At 38.6% G+C, this 15,413-nt stretch overlaps 2 long non-coding RNA genes across 2 annotated transcripts; both read left to right on the top strand.

Moving 5' to 3' along the window:
• The first annotated feature begins 8,559 nt into the window (after positions 1–8,559).
• LOC307033285 lies at positions 8,560–10,017 on the top strand. The gene is made up of 2 exons (XR_013806454.1): positions 8,560–9,648; positions 9,869–10,017. It is a non-coding gene; the product is annotated as an uncharacterized lncRNA (long non-coding RNA).
• Positions 10,018–13,173: 3,156 nt separating this feature from the next.
• On the top strand, positions 13,174–14,469 carry LOC307033628. Its single transcript, XR_013806585.1, has 2 exons — positions 13,174–14,149; positions 14,367–14,469. It is a non-coding gene; the product is annotated as an uncharacterized lncRNA (long non-coding RNA).
• Positions 14,470–15,413: the final 944 nt, after the last annotated feature.

Raw genomic sequence — 15,413 nt, 5'->3', positions numbered from 1 at the left:
CGGTGTATACGACAGCGTGTTCCAATTCCTGCCAATATCCAGCAAATTTGCACAGCCTCAGGGTGTGGGGGGGTCCGAAAACCAGTCAGTATCTGGTGTGACCACCATTTGCCTCACGCAGTGCAACACATCTCCTTCGCATAGAGTTGATCAGGTTGTTGATTGTGGCCTGTGGAATGTTGGTCCACTCCTCTTCAATGGCTGTGCGAAGTTGCTGGATATTGGCAGGAACTGGAACACGCTGTCGTATACGCCGATCCAGACCATCCCAAACATGCTCAATGGGTGACATGTTAGGGTTAGGGTTAGGGTTAGGGTTTAACCCTAGGGTTTTCGGACCCCCCCAGACCCCTCCAATAAAGCAAAACTGCACGTTTCAGAGTGGCCTTTTATTGTGGCCAGCCTAAGGCACACCTGTGCAATAATCATGCTGTCTAATCAGCATCTTGATATGCCACACCTGTGAGGTGGGATGGATTATCTCGGCAAAGGAGAAGTGCTCACTCTCACAAATGTTTTCAGATTTGTGAACAATATTTGAGAGAAATGGTTATTTTGTGTATATAGAAAATGTTTTAGATCTTTGAGTTCATCTCATGAAAAATAGAAGCAAAAACAATAGTGTTGCATTTATATTTTTGTTCAGTGTATATCAAAACAAAAAGCTAATCTAATTTCAATTATACATTTCAAACACAGTATTTTTCCACATATTTAAGTTATATTTATTTGGATTTATGCATTTATGTTGAGAATGTTCCATTCAAAAATGTCATTATTAAAAAGGCATTTACACCATAAAAGATGACTATTGAGATGTATTGTCAGGAATGTTAGTCTTATATAAAAACCGTGAATTCTACTGCAGCAGAATGTTGCACGCCTGCACAGTGTTATATTTTCACAGCTCGGTGTCAGAAAATATTGTGCGGTTAGAATTGGACCACAAGATAGATGCAAGCCTGTACAGGTAGAGTTATTTAAAGCATAAATGAGTCGGTTGGGTTCTGGAGGTGTGGTTAGAGCAATTGTGCTTGGTCGGCGTGGCCTGGGCCTCGTTGTGGGGCCCAATGTGATTTATTTTCATGGGGCCCAAAATCCCTGGTGGCGCCCCTGGTTGTGTGAGTGTATGGCTAGAGGGCAGGACCTATAAACACATTTACTACCCAATAGCATTTTGAGTCTGAACAACAAAATGACCTTTTGATTATGTAAATGTATTTTTTTTTTTAAACTAAACATTTACTGACTTTTTAGGATAGCATAAAGTAATGTTGTAAAATTACAACCGGGGACCTTACAGGGTTAAGGGCTATTGTTTATTGTTATTTAAAAACTCTTATTTAAATGATGTGTGTGTGCCTCTGTATTCCTGATGATACACTGAGAGAATGAGCTCATAGGGCTGCTGATCACCATGAGCTAAACAGTCTGTATATTGCACTACATTTGTATAATGTAAGCCTTGTTGATTCTTTGCCTAGAATAAGAAAAAAATAGTTAGATATCCTGGATATTATTTGATCTATTCCACCACTAGCTTAATCCCAAATAATGTAGAGGTGTCTTGTAGGTGCCTTAAATCAGGGGTTCCCAAAGTGGGGGGGTCGCGAGATGATTACAAAATAAAAATGGAAAATTAAAAAATATATATATAAAAACAATAGATTTTTTTATTTTTTTATTTTATTATTATTAATAATAACGTTTGCATAGACATTTTCAGGGGCGGACTAGCCATCTGTATAATTTCCACGCAACGAGGCTCACCCTTTGACAATCCACTAGCGCAGTGTTTGTGCGGAAAACTGAAATGAATTCACTAGCACCCAACAACACACAACAACAACAACCACCTGGATGACTTCTGATACTGAGGTAGAGAAAGGGAGAAATATATCGCTATAATTATTCAGATGTTGTTCGTATTTATTTAAAGTGCATCATCTGTTCATATCTTATTAATGTATTCATCATGCTAACATCCCTAATCTGTGGAACGTGCAGTGTATACACACAAGTTTCATACACTCTCTTTGTTTCAGTCAACATTAAACATATTATTGTTCACAGATCACAAGTATAAATATAGTTTAAGAAGCCTAAACAAATTCAGCTTGAAAGATGAAAACAGACAAAAACAGGAAATCGGACGGAGAGGTGAAAGAAGAAAAAAAGAGCATAGTGACGTGAGGTAAAACAGGTGGAAAATGAATTATGTCAAACATCACCAGCGCACCGCCTCTCCGGCTGTTATATTGGCCTTGTATCTGATTTTTATTGTTGTTGTGTTTTCCCCTTTCATACCCGTTATACTGTCTACACTGGTGTCTTCGTGTGCCAGGTGAGAATAAAACCGGGGACTGAGCTCGGCATCTGTATTCAGGTGCACTAATGGAATCACTGAGGCTAAAATGGCAGGAGGTGAAAGGTGAGTGCACAGAGAACAGCAGACAGCTCCACACCACTGCTGCTGCTGTCGCTCTGCCAAACCACTCAGCTGTGATGGTATGGGAAGTGTGTGTGTCTTATTGTGTGTTTTCATATGGCACCAGGATCAAATGTAGAGCTTTTTAAAGATAGTTTAGGAGTATTAATGGATGGCCTAAATGAAAATAAAACGTATTGTATTGTATGTATTATTTGTGGGGATTTTAACATCGACCTTCTAAATGTATCTAAACACAAAACAACTTCTCATTTCCTGGATACATTGTACAGCAGGGGCTTTATCCCCTAATCACTAAGCCCAGTAGAATAACATCAACTTGTGCAACATTGATCGACAATATCTTTACAAATGTCATGGAAAACAGTGCTAAGAGTTGGCTAATAATAAATGACATCAGCGACCATTCACCTGTATTTGTAGCATATGATTGGCAATTAAAAAAGAATAAGGAAGAGATTCGCAGTAGACACAGTATGTCAGGGTAAGGACTGCTGAAGCAAAAGACAAATTTAGGAGTGACCTCTTAAAGGAAGAGTGGAGAGGGGTTTATGTAGAAGATGTAAATGCTGCATATGAGTCCTTCCTAAAAATCTACATATCACTGTATGACAAACATTGTCCCACTGTACTCCGTACATATAAAGGTACTTATCATCAAAAGCCTTGGATAACCAAGGGCTTACAAAATGCTTGCAGGAAGAAAAATAACCTTTATAAAGAGTTCATAAAATGTAGGACAAAGGCAATTGAAAAGCAATACAAAGCATAAAAAAATAAGTTGACAGTTATAATGAGACAAGCAAAAAGAGAATATTATAATAATATGTTAAAAGAAAAGAAAAATGATATCAAGGGCACATGGAAAATCTTAAATACTGTTATTGGAAATAAATCTGTATCCACTGGCCTGCCCAGTCACTTCATTGATGACAAAAATAAGGTTGTAAAAAACATGAATTAAGTGGTACATGAATTTAACCTCTTTTTTTGTGAATGTCGGACCTAATCTTGCAAAGACTATTCCAAAACAACACGATGGGCAACAAGAGGATGGCGGAATTGGGGGAAGTAAAGTGTTGCATTCAATGTTTCTGGGAGAGATTAACAAAATTGAAATTAGATCCATTGTAGACAAATGCAAAAATAAGACAGATAGTGATGGGATCGACATGACAATAGTGAAAACGACTATTGACTGTATAATTAAACCGCTAAGCTACATCTTTAATCTTTCATTTCAGACAGGTATTTTTCCAGATAGCATGAAAATAGCTAAAGTTATCCCACTTTTTAAAACAGGGGACAAAAGCCAATTTACCAACTACAGACCAGTGTCCTTGCTTTCACAATTTTCAAAGGTCCTTGAGAAATTGTTTGTCCAAAGATTTGATAATTTTATTGAAAAAGATTAGTTATTGAGTGAGAGTTAGTCTGGATTTAGGAAAAATCGATCTACAGCTTTAGCTTTAATGAAAATAACAGAAGAAATTACAACAGCTATAGAAATAAAGAAATACACAATAGGTGTATTTATTGACTTAAAAAGGCATTTGACACCATAGACCATTACCTATTAATTTCGAAATTACATAGATACGGAGTGAGAGGAGTAGTTCTAGATTGGTTAAAAAGTTATTTAGATAACAGACAACAATATGTAGAATTTGCTGGTGGTACATCGGAGTGTGTGAACATAGAATGTGGTGTCCCGCAGGGCTCGGTTTTAGGGCCTAAACTTTTTATTTTCTACCTCAATGAAATATGTGAAACGTCAACATTATTGCAATTTGTGTTGTTTGCAGACGACACAAATGTATTTTGTTCAGGAGATGATTTAAATATTTTAGCAAAGTGTATTGGACATGAAATGGTCAAACTTAAAAGATGGTTTGATGAAAATAAGTTAATCCTAAATTTGAATAAAACAAAGTTTATGGTTTTTGCTAATAGAAAAAAAGATGAAAACATGTCACTGTCCATTGATGGAGTTTTTATTGAAAGGGTTTCTGAATTTCTATTCTTAGGTGTGACGCTGGATGAAACCCTGACATGGAAATCACACATAGCACATGTTAAAACGAAAGTGTCTGGGTATATTTCTGTTCTAAACAAGGCAAAGTATTTGCTAGATTACAAGGCATTGAGGATGTTGTACTGTTCACTTATTTTGCCATTTTTCATTTATTGTATTGAAGTGTGGGGCAACACGTATATGAGCAACATAAAGCCATTGTCAATATTACAGAAAAGGGCAGTACGAATAATTCATAAAGCTGACTCAAGAGAACCACACAACCCAGTCTCACAAAAAAACGTGTAATAACTACGTTGGTCCACAACGTAGGACGTAGTATTTCTACAAAAACGCCTCTGAAATTGTAAGATCCCTACGTTTTTTTTCCCCATTCATTCCAATGGCTGGCGTCTATGTCACGTGATCTTCACATTTCTCCCTGCAGAAAAAAAAAACATGGCCAAACTTCCCTTTATTCTCGGTGTAAAATGCCTATTTTAAAGTTAGATTGGCCATTAAAATGCGTTTTGATGTCATTTGATGCGAGAAATATGAGTTGTTATTTCAGATTATGTGTGCAGTGGATGTACATGATCTTTAGTTTGCTAGTTATTAGGAAGATTACTTCAGGAAATTGTGTCTATACAACGTTTTCATTGTTACCAAGGTGGTTGCTAGGGACGCTGCTATCGATATTATTTCTGTTATGTTGTGTAAAATGGTCAGTGTTGGGCAAGTTACTTCCAAAATGTAATATATTACATATTACTTATTACTCTCTTTTGAAAGTAATAAGTTACATTACAATATTACTGTCTCTGAAATGTAATGAGTTACACTACTTTAGTTACTTTTTAGTTACTTTCACCAAAATAACCGCAAAAGAATAGCTAGGTATTTTAAATGCTAAAATGTAGTTTAGTGCAGCTCATTATGCATCCAGTGAAGGGCAATGTGGTATAGCATAACAACTGTGTAGGCCCTTAAGGCTACTAACAACTTGTATTACAGGGCTTAGTTGAATACTCGATTCTGATTGTAAATTCTTAACATGTGACACGTTGTTAATACAGCAGTAGCCTACAGACCGCTGTCAAGGACTATAATGAAGGTTAACATATTGTAAATCAAGGCAAATATTATTTAAACCATGCTCATGGTTTGAAATGGCAAACATTGAAAGGCAAAAGTATTATTAAAACCATGTAGCCTACTACATCATCACCTTGGTCCCATCATATACGCTGGGAAGAGAATATTTACTGCTCTTGAAAACTGGTATCACATCATCATGTGAGGTTGACTTTGTGACCTGGAGAACATTTCAGCTGCAACATCAGCTCGTTGATAATAAGCTTGGGATATGAGATATTTTTGTAGCCATTCGTGGTGAAGGCATCTGTGCTATTGTATGCATTATTTTTGACCCAACATTTGTACAGGCATGTCAGAATATGGTACTATTTTCACATGAATATTCTAGCCATTGTCTATTTTTATACCACAAGCTGCAAAATGACCGCCTTACCCCACTGTACAGGCGGGTAGTTGTTTAGATATACCTGGCACCTGCGGGCCGCAGAGGGGCGGCGTAGTTTCGGGCGACGAAGACTGCTGCTCCGGGGCCGGCGAGTCAGGCGGGAGTAAGCTAGTGTCCACAACGGAGGGTAGCGTGATGTCCGCATCTGACCTGTTGCTACTGTCTGCAGTAGATGCAGTGTTGCTGGCGTTTAGTGATGGTTGCTTTAACCATTTTCGTATAAATGATTATCCACAGATCAGATGTGTGTCACTGCTGTGGAAGCACTTTGGAAATGATGCACGCGCAGCGGAGCAGGTCACGCGCACCTGACACAATTTGTTGTTAGTATTTTTCGCTACGTTCTCTTTTTTGAATGGTTGCATAACGTTCAACTTCCCCGAAGATCTCAACGCGAAGCCTGAAGGGTAAACACCAGGTTTACTAATCTACCCGCACAATTTGTCCGGTGTCGCAATGTCTCGCTTCTTAAAAAACAAAACACCATTTAATTTCGGGTTAAAATGTGTTGTAACTGCGTTACTGAGCATTGTAACGGGTAATATATTACCCACATTTCATTAGTAATGCGTTACATTACTTCGTTACAGCAAAAAGTAATATATTACTGTAACTCCGTTACTTTTGTAACGCGTTACACCCAACACTGAAAATGGTGTTATCTTTATTGCTACCCCCTTCCCCGTCAATGTTGGTCCACAGCGCAAACGTATTAGTTTAACAAAATCCACAATTGTGGCATAGTGTGGTGCCGAGAGATGGGAGTCGGAGGCGGGGTATCAAAGGTAAGGTAAAAGCTAGACTTTTATTTAGCAAAAACAGACCGGCGGATACAGGAAGTTCGGCTCACTAAAATGTCCGTGCAGAACAATACCCTAACCCATAGATCCGTGGGTGAATAATGTCAATCACCACAATAGATACGTTATTTTCCCCTGTGCAATTCTCAATTTACTCAACAATAACACATAATTATCCTTGTGTTTATTTATTTGTTTGATTAATAAACACAAGCTGGAGTCCGTCAGGACCAAGGGTCTGAGCAGCTCATTTGCTTTACAGAATATTACGCCCGGAAGTAAGTATTCTCTCCGCTTCGCTTGGCAAACCCCGTGATAGTCCTCAAGCTCTGTGATTGGAGAGTGTGGTCCGAGGGTTACGCCGAGCGCCGAACAGCACTTTGAAATGGGATGGAACCACGGCAGACTGTCCAAAACTAGATTTGAACGGGTCCACCCCGTAATATAAAAGTCAGCCGAATTAGTGTTGATACTGTGAGAAGATGTATTGTGTGAAAATAAGTGTAAGATGTTGTTTAATTGCTGATATATTTATGATCCACGTCACGTTTTCAGTGTTGGCGGCAGTTCGTCAAGTTTGTCAAGAAGTCTTCTCATCAAGGCTCTATATAATATATCAGCAATTAAACAACATCTTACATTTATTTTTCACACAATACATCTCCCTACAGTATCAACACTAATTCGGCTGACTTCTATATTTGATCCAATTGGTAGATAGGCTATATTTACACCATAAACGTGCACTCCTGATATAAAGGGACACCTGGTGGTTAAAGCATGTTATTGAATTTCATTATTTTTATTATTAGATATTAATAGGATCCCTATAAAGTATATTCATTACTTGTTATTCTCTACTAATAGTTAATTAAAGACTGTATATAATGACTATTTTGCACATCCCTTTCAAGATTTCAAGATTTTCTAAGGTTTATTGACATATACACAAACGGTGTAGTTATGCAATGAATGAACAACTTTGTGTATACCTCCAGCAATGTTAACTATGTTGAAGCACTTATTTTAACTGATATTATACATATGTATTATACTCTTATATAAGATGTATGTAGATAGTATAAGAAATGTGCAGAATATGACAGTTTAATGGTGGAGGTATACACAAATATTGATAGATGTCTTGTGATGCACTGTTGAGGAACCTGCGGCCCGAGTTTTTCTTCTCCGGCCTTGTCAGGTATTGAACAATCAATAAATAAAGAACACAGAATTATTAAATATGAAACACAGAATTTGTGTGATTATACTAAACGATTTACAAATAAACACCACTGCATATTTACAACTGTTACACATGCTGATGTAACGCAAGTGTTTCCAACTTGGGATCAATAAAGTATATCTTATCTTAAGATGATCGATGGCTACTGCCATATTTGCAAAATGTGCCTCTGAACCTTGACAAGTGCATGTTTCAGGCTTATCAATTAAAACAGGAGGGGTCACAGACATAAGACCAGCTGTTAAATAAAGCTCTTCTGACCTTAGCTGGCATGTGGGTATATATTAATGCTGCCCATTATGGGCACAAGCTATTTTCACCCATTTATTAATTATATGTTTTAAATTTGAGTGTTTCCTATCCCTTAAACCTCCAGGGATGTACACAGTTTAATACTGGCAACTTCTTATTATGGGAAATATGAAAACGTCTTTTAAAACTACAACTCCCAGTAGAGACGTGTCATATATAAAGAACATGTTGCGAAACACAATAGAGAGGCGAAGTCCCTCCCCTTCCGGGAGCCTCCATGGGACCCCGGAAGCGGAAAATTATACATTGAAGTCAATGGAGAGAGAAAAGTTATCTTTTGATCCCGTTTGAATTGTGCCACGAATGACACATATGATGTTTGTCAATCTTAAACAATCATTTCCATGCAAAAAAAGTCACAGTTTGTCGTAAAAATGCTGAAATATAAGACTATGAATAATACGCAACTAGAAAGACTACAAATCCCAAATGCATTCTGGGTCGCGTAAGTGATGTCATAGGCGATAATGCTCCAAGACTGGTTGTGACTCGCAAAGCAAAGAGGAAGAAGACTGATTTATTCCCTCCAATAAATATAAGAGATTGCTCCAATACATTCACTTTTACAAGATGCCTGTGTGCTTTGTACGAGGTTGTAATCACAAAAGAGATCATACCACTTGCTCGTTCTATCGCTTCCCGTCTGATGAAAGGACCAGGAGTCGTTGGACCAAACATATCAGGTAATATACATGTTTTGCATGGAACATAGTCAAGTTAGCTACCTAGCTAGTAGCGAGCATGTTAGTTAGCATTATATTACATTACTTAGCCTTGTCATTTGTATTAGCCTTAACATGAAGTAAACCAAAATGTTAAACAGTAAGAGTAGTCATGATGGTAAGTATTTTGTGAAACATTTGAAGAGTAGCCTATCGCCCCCTCCACCAGGTGCTAAGGGGGCGGGAGGTAGGCTAACGCCACATTAGTATCAGCGATCTTTTCTACTTAATTCTATCTGCACAAATGGTTAACATTGACCATTAAAAGATCAGGCAGTTCAGGGAGAGTCGAAGGAAGGAAGGCAGGCAGCTTTGCATGACATTCTTCTGGACGTGTTTCATTGTGATGATAGTGAGAGTGAGTCAATCTGTTTGTTGGAAAGACAGTAGTTGAGTGATCACTGAGAGAAAATTATTAAAAGAGATAATTATTCAGTGTTGTTACTTTAAAGTGTTGTTACTGACCTTTTTCTCTTTTATTTTCTTTACCTCACCTGTAACTGCTGAGACCCTGAGGAACATGCACACTGGACTGACCTGCTCTGGCAACCTGATTTCCACTGTACGTAATAGTATTTGGTTATGGTATATTATTTATATACATCAAAGGCACAATGCACCCCTCAGAGACACACATGTATTGAGTGTGATATTTTGCATTGGTCATGTGAAATCATCTTTACATACTAGAAAACTGTTGGAGCGGCAACTTGTTTTGAAATTGAATTTTTAATATCCGATAATAAAGTTGATCTGTTTTCTTTATTCTTCTCTCTTCCCAGCTCCATCCATCACCATTCTCTGTTCCTGCAGGTCCTGCTTGCTAATCAATGCTCATATTTTTTTTACACAATTACAAATAAAGTCAATGTATTGTATGACATGAAGTTGTGCTTCATTCTGAGTCAATAATAAATTCATTCTGCCTTCAGCTGCAAAATTATTGTGGACTGCACCAACATCCATGTAGCAGCCCCCCAGCTGTGCTCTTAAGTTTACATGAAGAATTTGTGAAATATTGGTAATAACAGGTTTAAATGATTATAAGTAATTAATTATATAATTTTCTCATCGTAGATGAGCAGACAGGGAGCAGATGAGAAAAGCAGAATATGCAGCTGCCATTTTCCACATGGAAAAGAGAAAGGGCCAAGTGTATTTGAGTGGACAAAAGAGAAATCCCAAATACGAAAAATTAAATTATACAATTAAAGATATGTATACAAATATATATATATCCTATATACACCATGTATAATGATGGTGTATGATGTAGAAGGAAGTGTGGTAGATAACAAGTAAATATAGAGTTACATACAGATCCATGTTACAGCAAAAGATGGAATCACTAAGAAGCACGCAGTATAATAATAATTACACGCAACAATTAAATAACTGCTCAGCATCTCCACCACAATCCCAATCTGCTGTGTCCTGTTTTCCTCCCCTCTGCATAACACCCCATCACACATACGAAACACAACGCAGAGTCCGAGGGTGTTAAGAGTATGTTTATTTAAATGTCCTCCTCTCTACTGGCCAACACAGGGAGCATATGCTGGGTGTAGAATTGTTCCAGGAGGAGGAGATTTCCATGCCATGCAGGGTCTTTGGGGATGGGGAGGATGATCGCCTCCATCGTGGTCCACAGTAGCAGAGACTCCGGTCTGTGATTTGCAGCTGTTATATAATATACAATACATTTTTTTGAAAAACATTTGATCAAAAAATAAGAATTTGGTCAGGATCTAGAGTCAGTGTGTAGTTTATTAATTAATCAATGCTCTCTACATTAGGAAAACACATACCAGTGTACCAGAGGGAGTCACACACAGCTGTGCCTAGATAACCAAACAAATTAACAGGGATGCAAACTCATCAGGTATGAAAAAGGTGACAAGGATCCGAGCCCCCTGACCCCACAGAATATCGGCTTTAAAATGAGGAATAACAGAGGATTTTAGCAGTCAGAACAACTAAAGCAGCAGTGTTAATATTAACAGAAACGCCATAGAGTCACATCTAATAGAAATATATAAAAAGCATTTATTTTAATTGTGTAGTAGTCAGTTTATAATTTTGGCAGCACTGTTGAGCATTTTGAAAATGTATTTTCATGCCTCTGTGCAAGGCTTAGTCTTTCTATCTTTATAGCCACTGGTGTAAAGTAACTAAGTTCATAAACTCAACAAGTACTATACTTGGGCACAATTTTGAGATACTTGTACTTTACTTAAGTATTTCAATGTTTTGCTACTTTGTACTTCTACTCCACTACAGTTCAGAGGTAAATGGTGTACTTTTACTCCACTACATGTATGTAATACCTTTAGTTACTTTACAGATGTGGATGAATGATGTGAAATATAATCAAGTGTTAAATCAGACTTTAGTTCCACCTGGAGTAAATCCACAAGCTACCCTGCAGTATACAAAGTCATTCAAACTAGCTGCACCTTTACCAGCTTTGAGAACACTTTCATGATCAATCATTATAAAACATATCATATATATTATTCTGAAATGGACCAATCTGCACAATGACTACTTTTACTGTCGCTACTTTCACTAGATTTTGATAATAATACTTTTCTACTTTTACTTGAGGAACATTTGGAATGCAGGACTTTTACTGTAACAGAGTATTCCTACACTCTGGGACTATTACTTTTACTCAAGTACAAGAACTGAGTACTTCTAATTTTAATCAATTACAAGATATATACTTATACCACCTCTGTTTATAGCCTATGAAAAAAACGATTAGAAAACGAAGGCTAAAGCTAACGTTAGCAGATAGTGACAATGTATGCTAGTTAGCTAGCTCAACGATAATATTGCGACGGGAAAAAACTTTTCAGTGCACATCACGCTCTGCCGCTCCGACAGGGAGCTCTGCTCTGAACACCTGAACGGCCCGTTCTAACAGCTGTTCACCAGCGGTCCAGTCTGTGCCACAGGGACTCCGGACGCACAGTTAATATTAACGAACGCACCGTAGGTAATGTAGCTGCTGAAGCTAGACCATCATCGCCGAGCAGCAGAGGCTTATTATACATCATGAGCAGAGCCGACAGGCAGGAAGACTCGAGCACACAGCTCGCGCTTCATTATAATATATATAAAAAAAGCTCGCGGCCGCACATTAATCCGGGTCCCAGACCCCCTCCCATACCCCAAAAATATTTTTATTGCAGATCTACAGGAATCACAAAAACGACCTATTTTGGATTCAAAACGGAGAATTTCGCCGAAAGGTGACAAGTTTGCATCCCTGGACAAGATAACCAAAATCCTTGAATCTACACACAGCAAATAAACTCAAATGACACAACGAGATGTAAAAAGGAGATCACACATATAGTCGATATAGAACTGGCCGTTTCAATCTGAAGAGCAACTAAAACAAAACACGGGAGTGTATCTTGTTCTTGTGAACACTAATGTTATCCACAGCATACACAGACACCACAAAGTTCTTAAGGAGAAAACTAGTTTCTAAAACAAAACACGTTAGTGTACCTTGTTAGCTAGCTGACATTAACCTTAAACATTGCACTCATATTACTCACTGAAACCTTGTAAAGCCGGTCCCGCATGCTGGCTCTTACAGAACCGCTCCCTTTCGTGTATGTACAGCTCTCAACATGCCCAGACTTGTAGTGATTTTCACCTCGTTTTATACTTTTTCGCCTCATTCTGAAAGAAACAGGTGAAATTTACTAACGTGACAGCCATCTTTGTGATGGTGACGCGTATTGTGCGAGACCAGAGACCTGTAGTTCACTGAGCGGTTTCACACAAAAAAAATTGTAACTTCACAGTTTTACGACACATTTTTATTTTTTTGACTTGCAAAATGTTCTTTTAATTTGACAAACATCATATGTGTCATTCGTGGCACAATTCAAACGGGATCGAAAGATGACTTTTCTCTCTCCATTGACGTCAATGTATAATTTTCCGCTTCCGGGGTCCCATGGGTCGGAAGTAGATGGGCGGGACTTCGCCTCTCTGCGAAGTCACGCCCATCTACTTCCGGTCCATGGGACCCCGGAAGTGAAAAATTATACATTGAATTCAATGGAGAGAGAAAACGTATCTTTTGATCCCGTTTGAATTGTGCCACGAACTACACATATGATGTTTGTCAATCTTAAACAATCATTTCCATGTCAAAAAAGTCACATTTTGTCGTAAAACTGTTGAAATATAAGACTATGAAAAATACGCGACTACAAAGACTACAAATCCCAAATCCCATTCTGGGTCGCGCATGTGATGTCACAGGCGATAATGCTCCAAGTGGTTGCGACTCGTAATTAAAGCGAAGAAGAAGATTTCATAACTGATTTATTCCCTCCAATAAATATAAGAGATTGCTCCAATAAATTCACTTTTACAAGATGCCTGTGTGCTTTTGTACCATGTTGTAATCACAAAAGTGATCATACCACTTGCTCGTTCTATCGCTTCCCGTCTTATGAAAGGACCAGGAGTCGCTGGATCAGACATATCAGGTAATATCATAGGTAATATACATGTTGTGCATGGAACATAGTCAAGTTAGCTACCTAGCTAGTAGCGACGAGTAGTGAGCACGTTAGTTAGCATTACATTACTTAGCCTTGTCATTTTTAGTAGCCTTACCATGAAGTTATTATTTTATTACATGAAGTACACCAAAATGTTAAACAGTAAGAGTAGTCATCATGGTAAGTATTTCTTGAAACATTTGAAGAGTAGCCTACTGCGCCCTCCACCGGATGCTAAGGAAGCAGTTCAGGGAGAGTCGAAGGAAGGCAGGCAGGCAGGGAGCTTTGCATGACATTCTTCTGGACATGTGTCATTGTGATGATAGTGAGAGTAAGTCAAGCTGTTTGTTGGAAAGACAGTAGTTGAGTGATTACTGAGAGAAAATTATTAAAATAGATAATTATTCAGTGTTGTTACTTTAAAGTGTTGTTACTGACCTTTTTCTCTTATTGTCTTTACCTCACCTGTAACTGCTGAGACCCTGAGGAACATGCACACTGACCTGCTCTGGCAACCTGATTTCCACTGTACGTAATAGTATTTGGTTATGGTATATTATTTATATACATCAAAGGCACAATGCACCCCCCAGAGAGACACATGTATTGAGTGTGATATTTTGCATAGGTCATGTGAAATAATCTTTACATACTAGAAAACTGTAGGAGCGGCAACTTGTTTTGAAATTGAATTAATATCCGATAATAAAGTTGATCTGTTTTCTTTATTCTTCTCTCTTCCCAGCTCCATCCATCACCGTTCTCTGTTCCTGCAGGTCCTGCTTGCTAATAAATGCTTTATTTTTTTACACAATTACAAATAAAGTCAATGTATTGTATGACATGAAGTTGTGCTTCATTCTGAGTCAATAATAAATTCATTCTGCCTTCAACTGCAAAATGATTGTGGACTGCACCGACATCCATGTAGCTGCCCGCCAGTAAGATGAACCAAGCAAAGCTGACACAAAGCTGTGCTCTTAAGTTGACATGAAGAATTTGTGAAATATTGGTAATTATTTGGAAAAAATTACTGACGATGCAGAAAACTTTTTTTATTTAGGAACAGTGGTCAGGTGAAGCATTTATCACTACATATGTGTCACACTTAAAAGGCCAAACACACCTCGTTTACAACTCCCCAGTTGACAGCCATGACTCCGTCTAAATTGTACCCCCCAAGCACCCTCTTCATGAGGGACGCGCATGGAGTGGATGAAAGTCCCGACCTCAGCACAGCACCAAAATTGCTGGCTGTCAACCTGCCCTGCCTTTGTAACTGCCACTGAGGATTTGTCTGCTGTCCTACGGTGGCTGTCTGGATGGCAGCTTAATGGTCTCTGCTCAGTCGCATTGAGGCAAGAATTGCCTCAAGCCCATGACCCCCATGCTCCTTCACCAGCTCCGGCACGTTGAAAATGGCCTGATGTTGAGGCTGCAGCTCTGGCTCAGGTGACAAAAGCCATGCCATGCCACGCTGCGCCCCTCAGTGCAGACCTGAGTCAGTCTACTTCCTCAGTGGCGATGTCTCTGGCCAGTGGGTTGTATGTCTTCTCTTGCTGTTGGTAGAGTTGAGACACCGGCTGGACTACTTTTGAAGTGCCAGGCTTCCTCCACTGGCACTCAACTTCTGTGGAGCTGATCTGCCACATGGCAAATATTGCCAATGCTGCAGCGTGGCTGCATTTGTACATCCCCCGTGCACAACCACAGACAGCGCTCTGCATCGCGCCATCCTCTCCCATGTAGATCTGTACAAATAAAGTAAGTACCATGTTTGTTAACATGTTAT

This window comes from Notothenia rossii (assembly GCF_949606895.1).
Source record: "Notothenia rossii genome assembly, chromosome: 3".
NCBI lineage: Eukaryota > Metazoa > Chordata > Actinopteri > Perciformes > Nototheniidae > Notothenia > Notothenia rossii.
Note: the sequence above shows the minus strand (reverse complement) of the source record. Positions and strands in the feature narration are given on the sequence as shown.